We start from the raw sequence: 27298 nt of genomic DNA, 5'->3' as shown, positions 1-27298 counted from the left end.
AAAAAAAAAAAAAAAAAAAAAAAAAGTTACTATTTACTAAACAACTGTGGACTGCATGTCACACAAGTACTCGTTACACTAAAAGTCTGGTTTCAATCCGTGTCCCTCTGAGGCAGTTAAGCACTTAAGATGTGGGGTCTAGTAGAAAAAGTGATACCACAGAGGGCATGTCATTGGAAAAAGTATCAAGACACAAATCTTTTGCTATCTCCCTTTGCTTCTTGGTCATGAGGAGACAAGTGTCTTCCTTTGCCAGGCCTTTGCTTTCCCACATGAAGCACTGCCTCAACATTCCAATCAGAAACAGAGCTGCTTGGCCATGGACAGAAGCCTCAACAGTGACCCAAAATAAACCTGCCCTATGTAAGTTATTTCATGTCAATATTTTGTTACAGTATCCTACAGACGACTAACAAAGCAACTACCAGTTACCAGTTACATTTTTCAGTCTTTGTATTAATTTCATGTTTTAATCATATAATATAAAAATACAAATATTATTACCCTCCAGTAGAAGAAAACTAAAATTAAGCGACACTCATGAACTTTTCTGAAGATTCATTGCTCGACCAGAGATTTACATTCCAAATGCAAATGCATACCACTTGACTATTTGTTCTAGACACTTAGACTATGTCACAAAATCCATAATATTTATATGTTCATATTTCATAGAAAATGTCCCTATGAGATAATAATAAAAATAATAATAATCTGGTTCTTGAAATACTTCGCAATCTGGACCTCAAAGTTATATTCAAATTCATATTGCTTTTTTTTTTTTGGTTTGGTTTGGTTTTGGATTTTTTTGTTTGTTTGGTTGGTTGGTTTTCTTTTTTAACTTTTGTAGGATTGGCTTGCTTATTTGTTAGTTTGTTTTGCTCCTATAATGGAAGATACATCAGGCAATTTTCTGAAATAAAATTTAAATAAATTTTGAACACCAAAATTCTAAGAGGATTCTCAGATCTTTAGGGCTATCGATTTTAAAATGAGAAAGTCTTTATACAGGGTAAGAATGTTCCTAACTTATTTGAACTCCCTCTCAATTTTCACAGGTAGTTCTTCTGTATCAGAATTAATCACAATTTAATAATTTTGATTTCTTGAGTAATTCCATTGCATGAAATTCTGATTGGTATCCTAGGTAAGCAGCTTTTTATAACTTTTCTGAGCATTTCATTGCATTAATCAAAGTCATCATACGGATTATTTTTTATCACAAGCCTAGCGATGGCATATTTAATTATAGCTTGAAACACAAAGTTCAAGGCTAACCTATATATCAACATATTAATGAATTTTTAAAAGCATTTGACTGTTAGCCAACTTGACAGAAGAATTTAAATTAAAATCCCTCTGCTGTTAAAGCGATCTAGCAAAATTCATAGTTTCCCCTTGGTGATCTTTAGTGTGTCCTGATTTCCCTGATGCTATTGTCTATGACATCTGCTGATAGATGGCCCAAGAGAATGCTCCACTGTCCCTCAGTTCCATAAGGCCCTAATGTAGGCACTGCCCTTATCAGCATGTATTTGCCTCTGTACATGGACAAGCTCTTGTTCTGCTAAATGATCATGTTATTAAATCACCTCTATTCATGTTTATGGCAATACATTAGTGTTCTCAGGGCTTTCTCAATGATGCTTCTTACTGCAATGGACAGTGGTTAAAGCAGAGTCCAATAGCTGGTGACTCATAGAATGCAATGGGGTGCTCAGTCCCAAATGTAGTATCTATATTACTGTCTCCAATGTTTAAGGCACTTTGTGAAAATGGAGCAGAAGAAAAGAGGTGTGGAGCCTGCGTGCGACTGAACTAGGCCCTGTGCATGTAGGAGACAGTTATATAGCTTGTTCTCTTTGAGAGACTTTTGGCAGAGGGACATGAACTGGAGAAAAACCTCATGAGCAGAGTTCATCTGTGACCTCTGCTTCTCCTACTGCCAAAGTTGCTTGCTGCCTTGAGTTTCTGCCTTGTCTTTGCTCAGGGTTAGATTAAAACTATGAGCCAGCTAAACCCGTTTTGCCCGTTGCTTTTGGTCACAGCAACAGTAAGCAAACTAAAACAGATACTTTACAAAAAATATACTACTTTATAACTTATTGAATATGAGACAACATTAAATTGGGGTGTAAACTCTTAGACGGTAGCTCTGTGAGAAAAATTTCTGCAGTCACTTGGAGGTAAACTAGAAATAGCTGACATTGGACCGTAGCGTTTAATAAAAGTACCTCGAGATACGTGACTAATTACTTTCTTTCTGCATAATTGTCACCCACCCACTCACACAGCGTTCTCCTTCACAGAAAAGGAGGGGTGGATTTCTACAAGCACTATAGAAAGAATCTTCGAACAGCAAAATAACACAAGACAGCCTTTACCTCACAGTAGGGAAGGGTGTGCAGCAAGGACAAGGGCAGCAGACAAAGTCTGCTGATTGCTTTGCCATTAGTAGCAACCCTAGCACCTTGGATAAGCCTTATTGGAGACAAGGGACCTGAAGGGCAGCCAGCAAAATGTGGTATTTTTCATGGTAAAGCCAATACTTTAATGGTTGTACTTCTGTAGTTTATTGTTTTATTGATCTCTAAGGAAAATCTGCACTGAGAAGTTATATTTTCTTATGGCATGGGAGTATGGAAAATGGACAATAACCAAAAACTCTTGCAAAAATGAGGTCCCAGCCTCCCTAAGCACAGTACTCAGGCTGCACGTATTGATTCTTTACCCAAAAAGACACTATCATATGAAACAATAAAAAAGAATTCTCAAAGATTTATATGTTTGGGAAACTTTCAAATCCCCCAGAAAGAAAATTGAAAAAGAAAGACTATCGATGTTTTTTTGTGTGTGTGGTTTGTTTTTGTTTCAGTGAAAATAGGGCATTGAGACAAAAGAGACCTCAGGGTGTGCTGTTTCTGTGAGAACTGGAGCTGTCCTGACAGGAGTCTGCATCCTCTTTTCTCTGTTGTCCTCCTACTACATAGTACAGTTTTTTGGTTGTGCGAGAAAAGAGTAGACTAGCTTAATGCACCATTAGTGGTAAAATCTTATCTAGTAAAGATAAGAGAGCAGTGCTGAACTTGTTTAGAATACTTCCTGGAAGTTGTTTCCAGCTAAATTCCTGTAGTGTCAGTAATATCGCAGCATTTCCAGTGTGACGTCATTTGCACTGAACCACATCTCTTTGTCTTCTTTTATTCATTCCCCCAGTCTCAAGAATCCATTTATTTATGAACACACAGAAATTCATAGTGTGCATGGACCTGAAGATCGTTGATCATACACACTTAGAAACCAGAAACATTTGGTCGTAACAAGAGAAAGAAAAGCCCATTGTATAAAACTGGCATTGAAACGTGTGTGTGTGTGTGTGTGTGTGTGTGTGTGTGTGTGTGTGCTATTTAACTGTTTTTTTCCCTTAGGCTTTGGGAAATTTCCAGAGCTATTTAATATATGTCCAAAGGCTTTGCTTCTTGATTGTCTCACCCCCCCCAAAGAATTTTTTTTTCATCCTTGCTCAGACATTGACAACATTACTGTATCTATGACCTTGTCACCACCTCCACAACCCACTTCTGACATCTCAGTTTCAAGGACTTAAGTCTCTGGTAAACTACTTAAGACATGGCTTACTTTACTACGTATTTGAATCTTAGCAGTTCTTCATCTTCAAGGAAGATTTTAAATTTTCTCTCCCTGATTTTTCATGTTCTCCCCTTCACTGGACAACTTAGATTCATGGGAACAAAAGAGAAAGAAAAATTTTATTCAGCAGGCAATGATTTTCTAATTATGACAAAATGGAATGAAGATAAAAATTTTCCTATTTTGCTATAAAATTTTTGGTTCTGCCTTGGACCAATGATAAAAAATAAAACACAAAAGGTGCAGGGATTGAGATAGAAACAACTCACTAGGGCTTCATCCAGGGAACCCTTGTCTAAAGGAGTGAAAGGCAATTCATTTCTTCATATTTAACATGTGTCAGATACTGTGCTAGCTGCAGTGATCATCACAAAACTTAAGACAGAAGTATTGTTATCAGCCTTACATGACAAAGTTAGAAAATGGAATATTAAATATTGTAGAACTAGGAAATGACAAGCGTAGATTTTATCCTGGCCTGTTAGCCACCAGACCATCCCTCCTACCTCACTTCCTCCATGAAATATTTTAGTGTACAGGAAGTTACCATAGCATTTTGCATATAGAAGCAAAGCTATCTACATCTTAAATTTTAAATTCCATAATAAAATTTCTAAAATAAAATGGAAAATGGAACTGTTGGATTAATATGTCAGTTACTAACTTATTTCTTGTCTCCAGAATCAACCCTCATTTTCTGTTTTAAGGCAACAAGGAGTTGTAACTCCATCACATTTCATGATGCTATGATTCCTATCATAAGACACTGAGAAAGGACCTCTCCTGCTGCTGGTTGAGCCTGCAACAGGGGCAATTGCTATAGATACAAGAACATCCTCATGGGTTAAACCCAAGGAATGTTCATAGGATGTCTGGTCTACTAGTGGCATTGAAGACTTGATCTGGCTTGTTGGAAACCCCACCAGCCCTTTTTATATGGAGAAATGTTGTTCCTGGCTACCTGTTCATAGATGGACTCTGATATGTTCTTCATATCTAATGACTAAAGTATCTATAGCTGTGTGTTCCAGTGAGCTACCCCACCTTATTGTTTGATAATACTTCTTGGGGATTGGGCTCAACTTTCAAATCTGCCATGCCTTGCTATTTCTCAGCCCTGAGTATTTGCTGGAGTACTTTTTTCACTTACACTTCTTCTACTTCCTGAGAGTTAATATAGTTTACATTTTAAGTAAGGTCCTTTCCACAGATCAATGCATTCTGAATCTTTTGATTAGCTCTAATTGACAGGTATCAAGAAAAAATTGTAAGGTCTCCATTTCTTCAGATATCATTCTCTCTACCCTAGAGATAAGAATATACTGACATTTTGTTGGTTTGTTTACTATTTAGAAAATACATAGTGAAATCTCACTTTAGCACAAAATTTAGTGGAATAAAACTTATGAAATAACTAAACCCTGATAATAAGTCAGTTTCCAAGCCTGAGATGTTAACTTCTGCTGTTTTAACAGTATTGCTAAAGATTTTCTTGTATTTTAGAAGCACAGAAACTCATGCTAAATGTTTCCTTTGAAGCACATAATAAGGTGTTTATAGTTGGTGGATGATAGACTCTCAAATGGGAAATATTCTCTCAGTTCTTTCCAAGAAGTACAAGTCTGGATAATAACTTATCCCAGAAGTAGAGAGTTTAATTTTTGTTTGCTAGGGGTAGAAATGGAGAGAGAGAGAGAGAGAGAGAGAGAGAGAGAGAGAGAGAGAGAGAGAGAGAGAGAGAGAGAGAATCTATTTCAATAATCCAAAGACTAGACTCTAGATTGGCTTATTGGTTAATTTTGCTTCTAAACTTTCCTTTTAAGGGATGTCCAGCCAGCTAGTCAAATTCACTTTCTAGGTGTATCCGGGAGATAATAGCATTTGAATTGGCAAACTGAAAAGAGCAGACAGGCCTCACCTGTGTAGGCAGGCATTATCCAGTTTGTAGAGATCCCAGGTATAAGAAAGAAATCAATTCAGGACACACTGATAGAACAAAGACATCTTACTCAGCCCCTGCTTCTGAGTTTACAGCTCTCTCTCTCTCTCTCTCTCTCTCTCTCTCTCTCTCTCTCTCTCTGTGTGTGTGTGTGTGTGTGTTTCTCTCTCTGTCTTGCTCTCTCTTTCATGTTTTTGAATCTCAGCATACAAGGTTATAAGATGCAATCACATTTACTATCAGCAGCAGCAACTACAATGTGCCTGGGATTATTTGAGTCAACTTTAATGGCACACTACTGAAACCCAGTGGCATCTATAAAAGTGAATGAGCACTCAAGAAGTGGCATGCATTTTTAATGTACTATGAATGATCATAATGAGCTATAAATCTGTTGGAAGCAGTAATGCTAAGAATGTGGAAATAACTAGCTAATTACATCCACCCATTTATGTGGGAATGAATAAATGAAGAAAAATTCCTGTGAATCAGCAGGACATTCTAAACCATTATGAAGTGTGAACATGTAAAGAAAGGGAAGATGATAGCAGGAAAAAAAATATTAGTCACACTCATCCTTCAGTCTTGTCTTTGTGCGTCTGCAATGAAAGAGGGGAGACACAAGATTTAAAGGTACTTAATGTCAAATAAGTAAGTCTTTTTTTTTACTTCTATTTATTTATTTATTTATTTATTAAAAATTTCCACCTCTTCCCATCCTTCCATTTCCCTTCCACTCCCCCCACTCACCTTCCCCCTCACTCTCCAGTCCTAAGAGAAGTCAGGGTATCCTGCCCTGTGAGAAGTTCAAGGCCCCCCTCCATTCAGGTCTAGGAAGGTGAGCATCCAAACATAGTAGGCTCCCACAAAGCCAGTATGTGCAGTAGAATTAAAATCTGGTGTCATTATCAATGTCTTCTCAGTCCGCCTATAAAAGGAAACCCCACCTGAAGAGAAACTGTGTAATATTTCCTTCCAGTTTCCATTGTTACTTGTCATTAAGTCTCTGAAGATAAATCTACTTTAAGTAAGGCTGCATCCCCCTTTCCTTCCCTCTCCCTCATTAACATCACCCATTTCTTTTCCTAAAAGGATGACGTTTCATTTACTGAGTCCTGATTTTTATCTTTTATTATAATTTTATTGTAGAATAAACTACTAAAAAATTTCCAAGACAGTATAAAGTTCCCAAATGTGCTGACCCTATCGGAGCTGACATTTCCATAAACCATTAAGATAAATAGGCCATGCAATTGTTGAGGAATATGGTTCTCTATTTAAAGTGACATTCAAAGCTAATAATCAGCCCAGCACTATGTGGGGGCCAGTCTGCAGTATTGGTTCTTTATGAAAAGAAGTCATGAACACAAAAAATAATGGGGCCATTCCAAGTACCAGTCAGCATAATAAGTTTTCTTCATGGAAAATGTCAAAGGAGCAGGCACAAAAGAAACTACTGCACTCCTTTCCCACAGGAATCTTAAAGATTCAATCCCTTCTTTGCCTGTTCAGGAAACTGGTCCTTAGGAAATGACTCCTCAGCTCCTGACCCTCTCTCTGTGTTTGTCTGCCTTGTAATCCAGAAACCTTAACTTTATCACCATGAGCTGTTTGATTTACAACTTTTTTTTTTTTTTTTGGAGTGGGCGAGCAATATCAATGGGGTACAGCCCCACACAGAACTAATCACTGAACATCGAGACAAGAATTTTCTGTAATGTAGCATAAGACAAGGACTATTCCACATGACCAAAACATCTGATGCATCTCAGCTCTCCCCGGAAATGCATAACTTATCTTGTGACTTAGTGTGAAGGTGAAGAAGATCGTCTGCCGTCAGATCCTCCCAGGTGAGTCTGCAGGGAAACTCACCCCAAGAAAACTGCAGGGAAGCTGGCCAAAGCCCAAGTCTGTGACCTAAAAACCTAAAGAGATGCAATTGCTTGGTGCTACGGGTTGTTCAAGGGCTTTAACACCCCGTGAAAGAAGAGTCGGTAAAAGGTGTACCTGCAACTCAAGAAAGCCCAAATGAGACGTTTCATAAGCCATGCCATCATAAGATAAGAATCCTATTTTCTCTCCTTCTGCTCCTCCTTGGGACATTGGGAGCTCAGTCCAGTGCTCCAGTGTGGGTCTCTGTCTCTATCTCCATCCATCTCCAGATGAAGGTTCTATGGTGATATGCAAGATATTAATCAGTATGGCTATAGGATAGGGTCATTTCAGGTTCTCTGTCCTCAGCTGCCCCAGGAACTAACTGGGGACATCGCCCTGGGCACCTGGGAGCCCCAAATCTCTTGCCAACCCTAAGATGGCTCCCTTAATTAAGATGTGTGCTTCATATGAGCAAAGAAGTCAGGACCACGAGGGGTGCACCCACCCACGGAGACAGTGGGGCTGATCTATTGTGAGCTCACCAAGGCCAGCTGGACTGCGACTGAAAAAGCATGGGATAAAACCGGACTCTGAATATGGCGGACAATGAGGGCTGCTGAGAAGCCAAGGACAATGCCACTGGGTTTTGATCCTACTTCATGTTCTCGCTTTGTGGGAGCCTAGCCAGTTTGGATGTCCACCTTCCTAGACCAAGATGGAGCGGGGAGGACTTTGGACTTTCCACAGGGCAGGGAACCCTGACTGCCCCTCAGACTGGAGAGGGAGGGGGAGAGGAGTGGGGGGGAGGGGAGAGGAGAGGGAGGAGGGGGGAAAAGGGAGACGGGGAGGGAAATGGGAGGCGGGGAGGAGGCGGAAATCTTTTTTTTTTTTCAATAAAAAAATTATATTAAAAAAAGATAAGAATCCTACCACTCTGTACTTAATTTTAAAAAAATTAAATTTTGAAACTGGAAGCAGCCACCTTTCACAAGACATAGACCAGGATAGGAACAAAGGAGATCAGGTCTATTCTGATCCACCACTTAACTCTTTTGGGCTGATGAGTCATTGAGGATGTGAGGATGGTAGACAATTCAGTTGCTTGAGTCTTTTGTGTTGTTCCTGGATCCAAAATGCCTGCATATTTTACCTTATCAAAGAGAGAAACAAATTTGTGTCAGAAAACAATACCCATGTGTACTTAGCATCAGATACTAAAACCTCTGCACCAGTGACTTTACCAAATCCAGCCTGTTCCCATACAGGAAATTAATTTGATGTTCATTTAAGAAAGTAAAGTTTAGATGTGTTCCTGCATTGCTTGGCTCTCATTATGTGCTCTTTTTGGTATGTAATAATTGCATTTTCATTAGGAACATAATTTTTAAATGTTTGAAGACTCTGCCACGTATGCACTTGACTGAGCTTCTCAGCTGAAGTGACCATCTTTCTTCAGGAGAGAAACAGCCCCTAACTATAAAAATGAATAGACCTTCTCCTTCAGTGCGAGCACAGAATCTCCTGGGAGGATTTCCCAGAGTTTATGTATGCACAGTAATTGAACACACAGGGCAGCCTTTGATACAACCATTTGACACTAACCACAAACCAACAGAGAATGGGGAACAGGGAATCTATGCTGAAATTGCTGGTACTTTTAGTGAAGGTCAACAGATTTGCTGTAGGATACAGTTGAGTGATTATCCTATTTTGAGAAAGAAGCAGCCAAAAAAAATGAAATGAAAGACTCAGGAAAGGAAGACAGGTTACATATAGAAAAAAAAAAATGATAACATCAGTAAGGCCATCATTCTCTGTAACTGGAAATGGGTGAGAGGGGTCTGCCCACTTTAGTTCCAGCTTAAATTTACTATAGACTCCTTGCTGAAAGTATGTTTATATTGAGCCCATACTAAAGATATCAAGATAAAGCCATAACTACTTGAATAAATATCCTAAAGCCTTTGTGTACATGTGTGTGGGTATCAAGGGTAAAGTTTTGCCCCAGGTGTTTTTTCTGAGAACGAATCACTTTGACTTTGGAAACATGGAGTCTCAGTGCTATTCGGGGCTCTCTGAACAGTGTGGGCTACCTGGCCAGTCAGCTTCAGGGATGCTCCTGTCCCTTACCCAGGGCTGGGAATGTAAGAATAGGCTACTGCATTTGAATCTTTATGTAGGTGGTGGTTACTGAACTCACATCCTCACGGACACAGAAAACATTTTACTAAAAGAACTATCTGCCCAGTCCCCCTTCTCCAAAACTGTCTTAAAAGAAAGAGAAGGCACCGAAAGATAAAATGAAAGAAAAAGAATGTAAGTCTTAAACACTTTAAAGTGTAAAACTCTGAGATTTATCTCAAAATTAAATTTAAGAGGATCCATGGCTTCTGGCATGAAGGTGTTTATCATGTAATGAACATTAATAACATAATCAATAATTTAATTAACATTACATTTGAAATTTTACTAGAGCTAAACTAGTCCACAGCAACTCTTAGACTCTGGAGATGATAATAAGTTAATGAAATAAGAGCATTTGCCCAAAGTGGAACAGAGATTAATATATTCTATAGGAACATGTGGTCCAATAGAAATAAATATTCTAGAAATCATAAGAAATAATTGCCCCTATATTTATTACTTCATACAAAAAAAGGAGAAGGGATAAAGGATAAAAGGCAAAAAATTCTTGACTAATAAAGCTGAGAGTTTCTCTAGAACATGGTACTTGCCTATGTCAGAACATTCATTGTAAGACAAAATTAAACAAGCTCCTAAAAATTTTCTCTATAAGGACACATGCATGAGGAGCTCTTACTATTGGCCATAGTGTCTCATGATTATGAAGATGTAGCTATGCGTGCATTTATGTGTGTACATGTGCACGTGCGTGCGTGTGTGCACATGTTAGTAAGGAAGTCTTTGACTCTTAAAACACTATCATTACAACTACATTACCAGTATAAAAACATTTCATCTCATTTCTTCTTAGATTCCTTTATACTTGGAATTGTCTCTTTGCTTATCTACTCTCCTTAGTTTTGCAATCTTTGTGATGTTGGGGCTGGTACTCTGCACCCCACCATGTGACCTTCACAGCTGAGTGCCATTAGGCTTTGGCCAGAAGGGAAACTGAGCAGAATGTCTGTCTCCAGTGTCTATCAGGAGTTCTTTAGCTGGTTTCTTCAGCCCAGCAACAGTACTTTGTCCCAGTGGCTGCAGTTGACTGTGTGAGCTCTGACATCCCATAGAACCACATTTCCTATGATCCTTTTATGGTCTACGCCAGCCCAGCACCACCAGACCTGCTTAGAGGCCTGTGTCTTACAACTCAGGGCATCTTCTCTCAGCTCAGAGATCCCCACATCAAACAGCTATGGCTTTGCATTTTGGGTCTAAGTTTCAACTTGATGGCACATATGGGTTTTTTCTCTAAATGCCTATCAGGAATGCATAATCTTGGTACTTGGCAATATGGAGCTGTCATCTACAAATGTGTTGAGCTACATTTAAGGATATCCTGAGCCACAGGTTGAATGTTCCTGGTAGATGCTACTACAACTGAATCAGTTTCCTCAGCAATACCATACCATAGCTCAGTATCCTCCCCAGTGTTCCAGCATCTGGCTATTCAGATAGTTTTTCAGAGTTATTAATATGAGCACCAATGAAGTACACATAACTTTTTCTAAATTAAAAATACCACGAAAATCGAATGAATTTCTCCAACTAAATTTTCAGGGATATTTAAAGCAATTTCTCTCCCAAACAATAAAATGGGGGAAGATTTTAGAGTTACCTTAGTCACATAGTAATTTAATTAATTCCAAAAGACATAGATCACTTACAAGTTCTGTTTGGATGGTTTCTGTGGTTGAAGCTAAGGTGGATATTAGCCCTCTACCTCTCATGTGTATCTCCAGCCCTAACATACACATGCTATGAGGACTGGGATGTGGTATTGTGTGTGAGACTGCAGCATTTTCAGAAAAGTATCTCCTGTCGTTTATGTAGTGTTCTTAACAGTAACTACAAAGACAATTCATGGCCCTTCCCACGTAGCAGCATGTATTTAATAAATGCAACTAAGTCTTGCTATTTCATTCTTGTCTCACTTCCCCTCCCAATGACAGAAGAGTGTTTTCAGCACAGAATTGGCTGCACTATGCATCATGTTTATTTTCACTCCCTAAAACTTCAAGAGCTAACTGATTTGTCTATTTCAAAAGGCACTGTTAATTTTGTCTGTCATTAAGCAGATTAGTTGAGTTTTTGTTTTTGTTACCTAGCAACAAGAGATGATACTTAAATTCACAGTACTCTTTAAGGTTTTCAAAGTTATTCTCTGAGTTTTCCTTCATTTGATTTCAATACAACAGGGGAAAGCAGGTAATTACACCCTTAGATCTGTAGAATACAGTAGACAAGGTTTTATGCAATATAATTTAAAGTGGGAAACTGACCCTTAAATAAAATATTCTCTTGTGTGTTTCACAAGTATGTGTTGAGTGTTCCGTCATTCATTGAAACAAAGCAGCAGGCAAGAACAAAATGCTGATCACCTGCAAGTAGTCTGGCCAAATCCGCTGTTGAAGATGTCAACATGGATTGGCAAGGTCTGTGAGAAAAGCATGTTGGTTGTAAATTATATTAACTTCTTACTGATGTTATATCAAATTTTCTAAATTCAATGGCTTAAAATATAAAAACATATCACTGTGCAGTTTTCTGATGTTCACAGATATGGCTGAGGAAAAAAGGACATCAGAGGGCTGCATTCCCTTGAGGGCTGGGCAGGAAAAAAGTCTTTCCTTCTTTTTCCATTCTTAGAGACTGCCTATATATCTTGATTTGCAGCCTCATAGCCTGTATTTTACAATACATCTTAATTACTATGATGATACATGGAGCCCTCACTATCAATCTGCGTTCCATTTCCTCCTACGTGTTAAGAATTCTTGTGATTAGCCAGCTCACCTGGATAAACAAGGATTTGTTATCTCTGTTACCTAAGGACATTTGGTGAATATCTTTAATTTCCTCCCCAATCTCAACCCCCATAAAATCCAGTGCATTCAAAGTTTTAGGAAGTAACCCTGGGAATCTTTAGGAAGCTGGAAACATGCTTCCCACACAGTTGTTGGTTAAACCATGGTACTGGCCATTCTTTTCATTCAAAAAGGGACACAGTGTAAACTGGGGACTCAATAGAAAAACAATGAAACTGAGGTAGAAAGGCAAACGAAAGTGCAATAAAGAGGTCAGAGCACCAGATCATCAGGCTTTGACATAGATCCTGATACCTTTTTTTAGAAAGCAATGGTAAAACTAAGAATGGTTTAAGTAATGGTCAGAAATGCTTTAATTTAATATTTATATATTATTGAGATTTTATCCTTATATAACAGTTACAATATTTTCATCCTTTTCTTCTTTTCAGCTTCTCCTATGTCATTCCCTACGCCTCAAATTCACTATCATTTCTTCTTTATGATATATATATTACACATATATAATATAAAGAATATATATATATTCCCATGCTGTGTACATTTAGCATTGCAGAGAATTTAACAGAAGGGCCAGAAAAAATATGAAGAGTCAGAGAACCAGGACATAGTATCTCCAATATTTGACAGGGATTTGATAGCGTCTTCTCTATTTGACACAGAAGTTGCGCCAATTAATTGTCAATAGTATCGTTGCCTAAATAACACCTTAACGATGATAGGACAAGATTACATGCCCAGGTAGATGGGCAAACTGCACTAGGTTCTATCCATACATAAGGAACTACAGAAAATTAATATCTGCTGAAAGAAAATGTATCAATCTTTTTGTCTTCAGTAATTTGAAAATTTATTTTTAATTATTTTTCATTCAATGTGTTTGATGTGTTACATATAAAAAGATGCTCTGAGCCATTAACTAAATAAAATTAAATCGTCAGCTAAATAATTAAGCCATTAACTAAATGAGATGTTACCTTGGTTAAACTGTGGTCAATAGAAACAACACAACTAGTTAGAGTTGAGGGAAATTTTATAATTATAAAAAGTAGAAATGGTGGCTGTGGCAATATATCATTTAATCTAATGTTACTAATTAAAAGACTTGGAAGGGCCCTTTTAGTGGTATTCACAGACACTAAAAGGTATGTATGATGATAGGAAATGCTAATGCTGGGAGCTTTACATGACTTTTTTGAAATTTAGAGACCGGGTTTTTCTGTGTATCTTCGGAGTCTGTCCTGGAACTCACCCTGTAGACCAGCCTAGGTTAAAACTCACAGAGATCTGCCTGCCTCTGCCTCCTGAGTGCTTGGAATTAAAGGCATGTGTCACCATCATTATTAATCATTACATGATTAATAAGGGTTATGCTCGTGAGATACTGCAGCTATAGTTGTATCAGGAGCGTAGGGGCTCAATATAGCAGCCAGGGATGGATATACAGCAACTGCATTCAGGTTGTAGAGAACTGAAAGATACATGGAATGTAACTATAATACATAAATAAACTATAATGATTATTCTGCATTGGGGCTATTTTGTGCCTGAAGGCATACTGGCAATGTGGAAAATAATCTTTAATATTTTTAAAACCCAAGTTGGAGAAAAGTTGCTATCAGCATGTACTATATAGAGACCAAGGATAATAATGTTCAAGAATATTTACATTTCCAGAGACACATGAAATAATCAAACCACTTCATTTTTTTTCTTTATTGTTTTATGTTGTTTATTGTTTTTGTTCCAGTCTAGAATAGAGCTTGGGCCCTTAGCATTTAAAAAACATTTACTGAATGTATGAATAATGGTTTGTCAAATAGTTAGAGCTGCCTCAAAATTAACTGTGATACCTTAGGAAGCCACTCCATTTTCTAAGTAAGGCATTTGGTCCATTATGTCATGAGTGCCACTGTTACACAGTTCTGGCATGAAGAAAAGTGAGGACTTACAGGAGAAAAGAACAAAGAGGGAGTCCTGAGGACTCTACTGTGGCTTTTGATTTTATTAGCTATACATATAGTGAAGAAGAAGAAGAAAAAGAGACGAAGAGCTAAGTGGAGTATGGCAAACTATGGAGCAGAGTGGCCCATCAGTAACTCCTATCAAATGATCAAGTATATGAACTTAAAGAGCCTTTGATATGACTGTTTGAGGATCATGAAAGAACAACTTCAGTGGAGAATTGAAGACAGAAACCATGTTAAAACTAGATATGAACGAGTCAATCGTAGGGGTAGATAAGGTCACACTGGTAAACTTTTAAAAGGGGTATGTGTTTGTGTGTGTGTGTGTGTGTGTGTGTGTGTGTGTGTGTGTTGGTATGTTTTGCCTACATGCACATATATACACTGTGTGTGCACCCAGTGCTAAGGAAAACCAGAAAAAAAAAAACAGTGCCAGATGATCTGGTACTGGAGTTATAGAGGGCTGCAAGCAACCATGTGAGTGCTGAGAACCAAACCTGTGTCCTCCCCAAGAGCAGCAAATGCTACAAACTGCTGAAACATCCCTTCATCTCTCCAGCATGAGTATTTATTTTGATGGAGAAGAAAGCCATAAATAAAGAATAAGTAGGCAAATTTTCCCCTCTCTAGTATACCCTACCCCACCACTCTTTCCCAAGGTATAAATGCTAAAATGGTAGAAACCAAGAAAGCAAGACAAGATTCATAGAACAAAAAAGTAGCTTACAACATAACCTCCACAATAATGAAAGACAAGATTCATTCAGTAATTCATATAATCATCCACACAACTAGTATTAATTGAATGGCTACTGAGCATTGTCTTAGAAAGGTAAACAGGATAAAAGCAAACAGGATCAACCTTTCTCTGAAAGTTAGCAGAAAGAACACAGTAAAACAAATTGGAAATATTATGCTTTGAGGGTGTGGAGGCATTCTGAGTTTCTGTCTTATGCTGATGCTTTAACTCCTCCGTGCACAAAGCTAAAGTCCTTTGTAACAATTCTCTAACAGAATCTCCAAGAAATTACAGGCTAGTACTATGTTAACCTTCCATAAAAAGATGAATTATTTTATTAAACCATTATTTGAAAATAAATACACTGTATATTAAGAAATGATATGTTGATAAATAATATATAAAATTGCATGCTAGTTTGTTCAAAGAGCACGACTGATAAGAATTTTAACATTATGATATGGAAACTCAAGCATATACCTCATGCTGCTGCAATAGCATCCTAAACGGTCAATCAATATCTATGTTTGTTCAGCATAATAGACAATTTTTGAGATTCAAGGCAAGCTTGCTTTATAATGTGCTTTTATTACATTAACATTCCTGAGAAAAACAATTGAGATGAGAATGCTTGTGTTGCATAATTGATGCTTTACATGTATCTGTGAAAGTTGTGCAATTAGACCCAAGGGGCTCCATTAGTGATTCATCACCATCTGCCACACACAACTGCATACTGTGCTTTGTTGGAGAAAGTGGCACACATAAGACTGTTGTTTGTATGCCTGTGTGTTCTATAAACAATAAACACTTCACATTCTCAGAGCGCCTGCGGCTAGGTGCACATGTAAAAGGAGTGAGGAACATGACAGAGACAATTTGGCTGTTTATTCCAGAGGGAAAGGTCACAGATTTACTACACAAAATTATAATGTTGGCAAAACATAAAGCTAACTTTTCAGGTGATCCTTAACACTAATTTGATTGTTTTCTCCCACAAAAAAAGAGACCTGAAATTTCTTGCATTTTGGTACTCTGAGAAAAAAAAGTTCCTTTTTCTATCTTTACTTTCTTTTGTTTTTCATTATAAACAATCAGGAGGAGTGAATACAGTCAGATGACATAAGTCTACATCAAACCTCCGCTGATAATTTTTTCTGATTGATGAACTTTGAATTTCAGTCATATGTTTTTTAAAGCTAGGCATGATGTTTTAGCTTTTCATTAGCCTTCTATGGAAAGGTTCCATTGTTACCAAACTATCTTTTTCCTAGATTTTTGTAGAAATCAGCATGTCTTATTTAGGATTTCTATTTCGCTAATAAAACACCATGACCAAAAGTAAATTTCACAAGAAAAGATTTATCTCATCTTATATTTCCAGGTGACAGTCCATCAATTGAGAGGCGTCGGGGCAGGAATTCAAACAAGGCAGGAACCTAGAGGTGGCATTTGAAGCAGAACCCATGAATGACTGATGTTTGCTCACTTCTGCCTCACAATGTGCTCAGCCCGCATTCCTATAACACACAAGACCACCAGTCCACAGTGAGCTCATCAATCAAGAAAGTGCACCACAGGTATGCCCACAAGATAATCTATTGGGAACATTTTCTTAGTTGAGGTTCCCTATTCCAAAATTTCTATGGCTGCTGTCAAGTTACATAAAACTAACCAGCACAAAGAACCTTTATAGCCCTACACATATTCATTTGAAAAATGATGTACTGATTGCAAACTAGCCTATATCCCTCTACTTGGCACAAGAATCTATAAATGGCTAACCATTGTTTAATTTGACTGTTTAAATAAGAACAAGTATCTTAAGGCCAAGAATAATGTAGTAAAGTAGAAACATAGGCTTATGTAACAAGAAAAAGAAACATAGGAAAATAATTCCCTTATTAGACCTTATGCTTAAATTTACCTCTAAATATCAAGTGTACGTATTGCAATTTATTCATGATAAACTCAAAACATATTATGACTACAAAGGTTTCTCCAAAAACAAATGTTTCTATGCTTTCCTAAGATTATATGTTTGTCTTATATTTTCAGCTAAATAATAGAAAATTGTCCAAGCCTGGAGGAAGATATGACTAGATATGAACAAATAGCTTACAGAACACCAAATAATATAAGAAAAGAAGTCCTTCAGAACATATTAATACTGACTAAAGAACAGGTATTAAAAGCTGTAAGAGAAAAAAGTCAAGTCACTGATAAAGATGGGCTCGTCAGAACTAAATCTGATGTTCTGAGAGAAACATTTAAAGGCAAAAAGACCTGGAAAAATGTATTCTAAGCTCTAAAAACCCACAAGTGCCCATCTTATACTCAGTAAAACTACCTATTAAGAGTGAAAAAGAAATCAAAATATCCCATGAAGAAATAGACTAATGAAATTTATAGCCATCAATCCAGCATTTACACAGGATATGAAAATACATGCTATAAGGGGATGAAGACAAGCATATCAAAGACAAAAGAAAGATATGCTTTAAAAATTATCAGAATTCCTAATCAAAAGAAATCTAAGAAAATACTACAAAATCACCAAATGAGAGGAATTAATACACATCTTCCAATAATGGACTTGAATATCAATTCACCAAAAGATACAAGTTGAGAAACGGGATTAGAAAACAGGATCCATTTTTCTACTCTATCTGAAAAGCACATTTTACCACCAAAGGTAGACATAGGACAAAAGGACAGAAAGAGGCTTTCTAGGCAATGGGTTCTGAAAAACAAGAAAGTGCAAGTTTTCTAACAATTGACAAAGACAGAAATTTTCTTGAAAATTTCACTTCAATTTTTATTTATGACTAATATTTTTTCTGAAAACTATTTCTTCACCATTGTTGAGTTTTCATTCTTTAAAAATATTTTGTTAATTCTTTTCCAATTTTATACAGTGTATTTAAATCACATTCATCCATAATCTCCTCTCCTAATTTCTCTCATCTCCACTCTTACCTACTTAACCACCTGCCAACTTTGTGTTTCTTTTTTCTTCTACCTTTTCCTTTCCTTCTCTCTTCTTTATTTCTTTTTTCTCTCTTTCCCTCCCTCCCTCCATCCCTGCTTTCCTTCTTTTGATCCTTCCTTCATTCCTTTTTTTCTACCTTCTTCTGAAAGCCAAGGCAACTACCCAGGGCTAGTGAATTCATAGGTCTTAGTGGAGAACCTACAACTGCCACTTCACTAAACCAGAATAATTTCTAACCACTGTCTAAATATTTGTCCTTGTACCCACAGATAAGAATAGTCATCATCAGGGAGAATTCTCAGAGACCATAACAGAAAGGCAATCAAAACGCAAAGTTGTGGATTCCACTCCCAACTCATATATCTACAGCATAATTCCTGTACTTCAGAATCATTGCAGAAGAGGGGTGGAAAGATTGCAAGAGCCAGAGAAACTGAGAGTTTGCTGTGAAATNATAATCTCAAATGTAGATAAAGATATTTCAAGCTAGGTACAAGAAGCTCACAGAACATATAATAAAGAAATTGTGCATGATATATTATGGCTAAAACAAAATGGTCACTTTACACTTACCAGGCAAACAATCAACCAAGAGAACTTTGTGACTCTAAGTATACAAGCTTCAAAGTCAGGTGCAATTAATTTTATAAAAACAAATCCTACTAGATACACAACCTAGTGGCAAAGGGTAACTTCAATATCTCACTTTCACCAATAGAGAAAAATCAGAATTAGGTGACATCATAAATCAAATGATCCTGACAGAGACCAAAGTATCTATTTGTGCAGATGATATATTTTTATGCATAAGAGGTTCCAAAAACCTTGCCAAAAGACTCCAGAACTGATAAATATGTTCACAATATCAACACACAAAAATCAGTAGTCTTTCCATTTACCAACCTAAAATAAACTGAAAAGAAAAATTAGAGAAATAATTCCATTCACCAGAGCCACAAAGAAGGTAAAATGTCTGAGAATAAACCCAACCAAGAAAACAACTGTACAATCAAAAATGTAAGTTAACAAAGAGAGAAATGGAGGTAGACAATAGAAGATAGGGAGATAGACAATTCTTGTAGACTAGGAGAGTTACATATGGAAAAATGATGTCCATATAAAATGTAATTCATAGATTCAGTGAAATCTCAATCAAAATTCCAGTACTATTCTTTGCATAGTAAAAATCCAAATCCATAATGCAAAAATATATGCAGAAAAAGAAAAGACCAAGGATAAATGAAGACATTCTGGACCAAAAAATACTTTGGGTTTATTTATCCTTCCTCATAAAACCTGTGCAAACTTGAACCAGACGAGATTTCAATACAGTCAGGCATAAAATCCCACCCCTAGTAAAGGAGTTATTAGCAATTGTTAGCTGCTGAGAAAGGTAGAGTCATTTTTCTCTAGGAGTGTAGCCCTTTGTAGGTCTACACATAGTTTACACATCCAATAATATTTGAGCTGCACAGTTGGTCTTGATGCAATTCTTTTTAGGAAGGACACAAAGTTGTGTGGATAGTAAAAAGGGGTGGTTCTATAAATAGTCAAGAGAGGGGACAAATATCAAAACATGCTGTGTGAAATTCTTAAAGAATACTGAAATGAATTCCTTAGCATTACAAGACAATTAGAGCCATCCATCTCTGTAACTGTAACTTCATCACATCTACAAAGTACCTTGTCTCAATGATATAGTCACTAGTGCTAAAGACGAGGAGAGTAGATGTCCATGGATGCTATCACAGAGCTTGTGTTATCATTGATCTAGTTTATTTGAGTAATGGACTTTATATCCCTTTCACAGTGGTTATCCCTCTTCCCACAGGTAAAAGCTGTGTCTACTGCATTCCTACCCTCTTCATGTCTCCAGCTCTCTCTGTAAAGCAGGATAGATAATACTAAGCCTCTGGCTTTCTGGTGTCTGCCCCTCTGTCAGATAAGAACTCCAGGATGAGTTTCCTTAAACAACCGTTCACATAACAAAACTGACCTGTGCTTTTCCAAGACCTTCTCTGATACTAGACGCATAACCCCTCATTCATTCTGTTTTCTCATCTCCTTCACGTACTTCTGGTGGATTATAGTGGATTGACAGTAGTTCAGATATTTGCCTTCGTGCTAATGCTCTGTCTTATCTGGACTTCATCTGTAAAATGTGGATAGTGTTAGGTACTTATCAGACAGTTTGTGGATTAAAAAGCTGAGAAAGATACATCTGATTCAGAGAGGATATTCCACTGATGTTAATATCTTCCAGCTTCTTCATTTTAATCCATTTTCTGACAGTCAGGATGATCTACAATAAATTTCAATGCTTCTATCTTCTCCAAGACTTTTGATGATTCGATAATGTGACAATGGTCTTTTCAGTAAATACAAATATGGAATGGGTGCTTTATACATTTTAAAATCTATGTAGACTGTGTGTTCTCAAAAGCTTTTTCTCAAAGAATAGAAGAGAAAATCCAAGTTATAAACTTTCATATTATAATCAAGAAATTAAATATGTGCATTGTTTTAGTTTTTTATTTGAGGCAGGGTTTCTCTGTAAAGCTCTAGCTGTCCTAGAACTTGCTCTGTGAACCAGGCTTGCCTCAAACTTACAGAGATCCTTCTGACTCTCACTTTTTAATGTTGTAATTAAAGGCAAAGTCTATCATGTCCTCAAATTTTCATGTGAGCCGCAATTATATATGGGACTTTGAAATACTTTATTTTACAATGAATGGCAAAAAGTTAAAATAGACAAAAACACTTTTCTAAATATTGAAAAACTTTTACTTCATGCCCTAACATATGGTAATAGAGAAATTATAATATAAGACTATTATTTTCAGAGTGTTCCTTGTCCATTCCCTTCAGTTATTTGAGTTTCTTCTTTCCACTTCTCTGTCTAACAAAGTATCCCTAGGTAATACTTAACAGAAACAGAATGGTTTTTCTGCCATATTAGTACCAAAGGCTGTACTACAAAAGGATAAAATTTGTGCTTTCCATTTAAAAGTTTTATTCAGAAATGGTCCACATCCCCCCCCCCTTATTTACTTAGGCAACACAACACATCCTAAACATTTCTTCTCCTTCCTCCTTTAAGAAGTAGATGCAGCCTATTCTACAGACACACATTCTATAAAACTCTTCCATAAGTATATCAGGGACAGGAATATGTGGGTATCTGTGAATTGATGGCTAGCCTAATCTATATAGAGAGTTCCAGAAGAGTTGGAGTTACTTAGAGAGATTTTGTCTCAAAGAAATTATTTTCCCTAATGGTATTCCATATTCTTTCCACGTGGTAGCCATACACTAAATACATGATACCTCAAAAGCTTTTCAGAGAAACAAGTTAGGATTACTCTAAACAAAACTCAACAAGCTAGTATAGTTTGATATGGGATAAAAGTTGCTCAGGGTTAGAGTGCAATCAGAACACTCCGCCTTGGAGTCAGACACATTGATCTGTTTATTAGACAGTAGTATACTTGGAAGACAATGACTTAAGCAACCTGGCCTCTTCATCATCCTAGAGCAGCACATACAGTTAGTGGTGCTATGACCATACAGTTACACATGTACGAGCAAGAGAAGTGCTTTCTCCTCCTGTTCATTATGTGTTTGCCAAAAATGACATTCCCAGGAAAATTGTGTGAGTTTCTGGTATTTTCTGAGAGACCAATAAAAGGCTAAATATATGTACTAAGTTAGGTTAATGCATGGAATATTGTCTTTGTAAACTGATGCTTGGATACTAACTTAGTTTTATCACTATATGTTGTGGCAGCATCAGGTTTGTCATGTTATGTCACAAACTGGAGAGGCATGATTCCTCTAATGCTTTATTTCTTCTTCAGGTTTCAAATGGTGTAACCAACTACCACTATAATAGAGTTTTCTAGCTCTGAATTACTTAATAATCTATCCTTTTCATTCTGTGTTATACATAAAATAGATTTCTTTCATGCTAAAGACAAGACGTACATGTCTTTCCTTTCCATAAGACAGCATAGTTGAAGCAAGACTGGTTTCTCATACTCTAGGTCAATCTTTCTTTTCTTGTCGCAATGTCTCTGGACAACTGACTGCATCTCCTAAGAACTGTTCAAGCCTATGCGGAACCTGTGAGCTTTTCTAGGCTGCCCCTCTGGGTCTTGGATCTTCCACTCATATTCAGCTGTCAGAAAGCAAGGACAAATCTCAATACAGAGTTGACATTGCTGTGGGTTTGCTGCTGTGTGATTTCCTTATAGGTCTTCCTTTGTAATATAATTCTGATCCTTATTTTTCCATAGACTTTACCTTAGCTGAGCTATTTCCCCATGTATAAAACATTATCATACTTCAGATATTTGCTCATATTATTTTTATTTAATGTACATTAATCATACATATTAGTTGAATTTAGTGTGATATTAAGATATTCCAACATGTGCATACAACATGTACGAATTTTACTGTATTAATAATAGACACATGTATCTTTTAAGTATGGATTTTTCTTTTTCTTGTGTACCCAGATGTGACAATAATTCAAATGAAATAGTGTAAATGATTTGAGTGTATATTTGTCTCAAGAGAACAAGCAAACAGCCAACAAATGTGCTTTAAAATGCTTATTAGGTATCAGGAAAGTCAAGTCATATTGTTAACAAGATGTTGCCACACTCAAATGAGAACGGTCAATATGACAAAATGAAAAAGGAATGCAGAGACAAAGAACCCTTATATACTGTTGATATGTGTGTAACTTAGAGTACATATGATGGAGAACACTATGGAAAATTCTCAAAATTAAAAAATACATTTATATAACACTCTGTGTATTGTGTGTCCATGCACAGGGTTGTGTGTATATGTATATGTGAGTGTGTGTGCGTGCATGTGTGTTTGTGTGTGTGAGACAGAGGGAGAGAGACAGAGACAGAGGAGGTCAGCAGTCAATGTGGAGAATCTTCTTCAATCACTCTCACCCTAATTTCTTGAGACGGAGTCTCCTAAAGGACAGTGAAATGAACAATTGGTTTTGGCTCCCTGGTCTGCCAGCTCACACCTCCTCCTCCACAGTTCTGGGAGTACAAGCATGCTCTTTTGGCTTTCATTTTTATGTGGGTGTTGGAGAGGTCCTCAAGCTTGGCAGAAAGCACTTTTAGAGAGTGAAATATTTTGCCAGGCCTCATGCAGTATTAAATTGCTTCTATTTAAACTCACGAAAATTTAACCAGTTCTTTCTCAGTATTTTTCAATTAAACCAAAATGATACCATTGACAATGGATTTACAATCAGTTTCTATCTTTCTTTATTTGTTTCCTATTCATACTTTAAATGTTTTCTCATAAATATATATTATAGGAACATTTATTTTAAAATTTCTGGTTAAGAATAAAATGTGTATTTTCCTAAGGAGAAATAGAAGTTTTGTATTCATTGTGGCTTTAAACAGAAACACAATCAGTGGACTCTATAGAATTGTCTCATGAAGAATGCACTCATGTGACCATGGAGGCTAACATTACCCCAAATCCTCCTAATCTAGAAACATAGTGCCAGTGTGAGTCCAAATCCTTGAGACATAGAGATCTAATGTTTCAGAGATAATTTGAAGTTCACCAACTTGAGAGTCTCTGATGTTTCAGTTCAATTTGAAAGGAAGAGAAAAGCAGTTGTCTGTACTAAAAGACAGACAGGCTTTTCCTTATATTCCAAATATTCAGATGAAGAAATTAACAGAAAGAATCTACTTTCCCCAGTCTACTGATAGCAATCATGCTCTGTAGCTCTCAAAATAACACCTAAAATAATCAGTGATTAATTTTTGCTCAACCTATGAACAAGTTAAATCAGTAATAGTGTTGACCATCATAGCCCCCTTTCTATTGCAGAAAAGCAGCATTAAAGAAGAAAAAGGAAGGAAGGAAATGGAAAGAGAAGAGGAAGAAAGAATAGAGAGAGGAGAGAGAGAGACAGGAAAGAGAGATATATAGAGTGATTGAGGAGAGAGAGAGAGAGAGAGAGAGAGAGAGAGAGAGAGAGAGAGAATCTAGTCTCAGCAATGAATTTCTACACTCATTATTCCTCCCAGCCTCCAATTTTGTTCTGGGAGGCAATAATGGAAACCAATTATCTTCAAACTGAATATAATCAATGTCTCCTATACTTTCTGCAGACAATGTTCCCACTTTATCATCACCTATGATCTTTTAAATATATTTTGCCGTACTGTGTTGGCCAAGTTTTGGCAATGGAAAGGTTAAGGGCTTAGGATACTCTCTGAGATCCACTAACTTTTTAATTTTCTGCTTCTAAGTAGGTAAGAAAAAAAAAGGAAAGTTGATTTGGATGCTGCCTCAATGCCCTGAGGAACTCCTATTTCTAGCCTTGCATTTATTGTAAGAGTGAGTTGTAATAAGATTTTCCCCTTTAACATGTTTCCCTCTGCTTCACAAAAAGGAAAGAAAAGTAACTCAAGGGGAAAAAACTGCTCACAACATCCTTATTATTATTTACTACTTTCACGAAAAAAAAACCATTTACAACGAAATCACATGCATTTTTTTCAATTACCTGGATTTATAATCATCTCAATTAGCAACAAGGTCCTGCTTTGAATTAATGAGCAATTTTCAAGTAAACATACAAATTATTTTGGCTTCATAATCCATAATCTACACCATGCATTTATTGTTTTCATTTGGTACCTTCTTTTAAATTTGTTAACATATTTATCATGATCTTTGGAAAATAATTGGAATCATCATATGCTAATGGTTTAATGTTCTTACTCACATGATAACAGATTTTCCACAATGTCACCCAATAAGCCTTCCATTTAGCTTCAAATAATTCTAAATATGCATCTAATCAATACTTCATATGACCCCAGTATCTTTAATAAATAAGGAATTTAAAGTATGCAGCATAAAATTATGGAGTAATCCAAAGTCTTATAAACTATTGCTGGAAAGATAGATAGATAGATAGATAGATAGATAGATAGATAGATAATAGAAGATAGATACACAGATAGATAGATAGATAGATAGATAGATAGATAGATAGATAGATAGATAGATAGATAGACTATGAAAAGCAGTATGGTGGTTACTAAAGAAATTTAAACTTTCTCCTCATCTTGGGCACAGAGTCATCTGTGTCCTTGCTCTGCTGGTCTGTGTCTGTGAGCACCCTGGCAGCTTGCCTCTTCCTAATCCATTCTCTAGCTTGCATCCATGGTCACTGCCAAGACAGAGGAGCCTGTCCATTTCCAAAGTCTTCTGCCAAAGAAGGAGACCGGGGACATCTCCTTCCTGTGCCACTAGCCAGAGTGTGATGGACACAGGGTGCTCATTGCCATCATGGTCACAGGAGTTGATCGTGAGACTCAAGGTAGGCATTATTCAAAGGATGCAAACCCAAAAAGCATTGATGCCTTTGATGCCAGAGGAAGGGGTGATGCGAACACTGCTACAAAAGTGAGACGAATATATGGTGAAATTATTGGTCTTCTGAAAGAGTACTTAAGAGTTAAAACCTTTTCAGGAAGAGTAACAACCAGTCCTCCATCTGAGGAGAGTAGGGTAACACTAGAGAAAGAACCTTCTCGTCCTATGAATGTGAATATCAAGGAAGCCATTTTGTGAAAGTCATTCATCTTCAGGTGGGACCAGGACATCTTGTCAATGTTTCACTCAGAAGTAAAGGCATTTTTATAAGATCCTTTCACAAAAAGATTCACAAAGAGAATATCAAACAATACAATTTCCCTCCAATAATATAATTTCAATATTAAAACGACAGGTCAAAAAAAATTCCTGAAGCTCTTAGTTTTCACAGCAATTTTAAATTTACAGGAGCTAAGGATCTCAATGTGATGCCATTTCATCCTGTCACTTATTTCTTTCTAGCAACAAAATTACACATGGAAGAAAATGTAAGAAGGAAAATCCCTGTGAACCCCAAAGCTATGCCAGGAAGGGAAGCTGATTGTCTGCACCCTGATCTCAACATCCTGATAGAATGGTTATTCCTGCAGAAGCACACGATGCTTTCTGGGACCAAAGTGCTCTGCAGAATCAATTGATTCATGAAACACAGTTGACTAGCCAAACCCAACAATTTATTCACAACCAAGAGTTAGTCAGCAACAAGCCTGGGTTTTTCCAGCCTCTAGATTTTATGAGACTGACATTTTCTAGCAGCACACAAGACTCCTTCCAGGCCCAACAAATAGACCACAAAGATAAAAGCCAACATTTCAACTACATCCCATGTATTGTTGAAAGAGAAGACTCAACCAAGGGCATAGAGTCTAATGAACATTTCAAAGAGACCTAATATTCTGTTTATTTTAATGACCAAAGCAAGAGTAACCATTTAGTTAAAGGGCAAATAATGTTTTCCAGAATGCTGAATTTCTAACCTTCAGTTCAAATTCATTTACTGAAGCTCTGCTACAACAAAAGGAAACACTAGGGTAACAACCAATGGCTTCATTGAAATTAAACGAGTATCATGAATACAGTTCAATGCCTCAACTACCATTAAAAGGCATATATGCATGAGAAAGATACCAGACAATGAAAGTAAACTCAATCTTAAAGGTCCATCTCCCAAAGCAAAGGAAAACTCTCATTCACAGGTGCTTCCAATTATACTACGTCATATTTCAGAATATAAAACAGAATTAAGATTCAAGAAGAAGAAAATAGTACACCAAAGGAAAATAATGTCAGATATAGCTTTTCAGCTTATTTCTGTCTCTAAGCTTATCACTCCCCATGTTAAAAAGTATTTCTTATATAATCAAGTACTGGTCATTCTAGACTTAAAAAGATGTTAATATCTTCTGAAGGAGCAAAATGAGTCTGTATATACAGAAAATATCAATTACACAAGGTGTACTGTAAAGTTCGGCATTATTGAAAGTATAGAACACTCACTCACTCATGCTCAACACTCATGAACTGAACTGGGAGCTTCTTGTTCAATACTTGAAACAGAAAGATTAAGAAGTCTAGTGAAGACTCAGTTCAGCAGACATTTCACCTGAACATCCCAAAGCATGAGGGATTTTCAGGAGATTTTCAACTATGAAGGAAAAGAAGTCATCAATTTCAAAGACG

Source organism: Alexandromys fortis, unplaced genomic scaffold (assembly GCF_014885135.2).
Source record: "Alexandromys fortis isolate MF-2015 unplaced genomic scaffold, M_Fortis_MF-2015_v1.1 scaffold_145, whole genome shotgun sequence".
In the NCBI taxonomy this organism is placed as follows: Eukaryota; Metazoa; Chordata; class Mammalia; order Rodentia; family Cricetidae; genus Alexandromys; species Alexandromys fortis.
The sequence above is the reverse complement of the archived record's forward strand: the minus strand, read 5'-3'. Positions refer to the sequence as shown.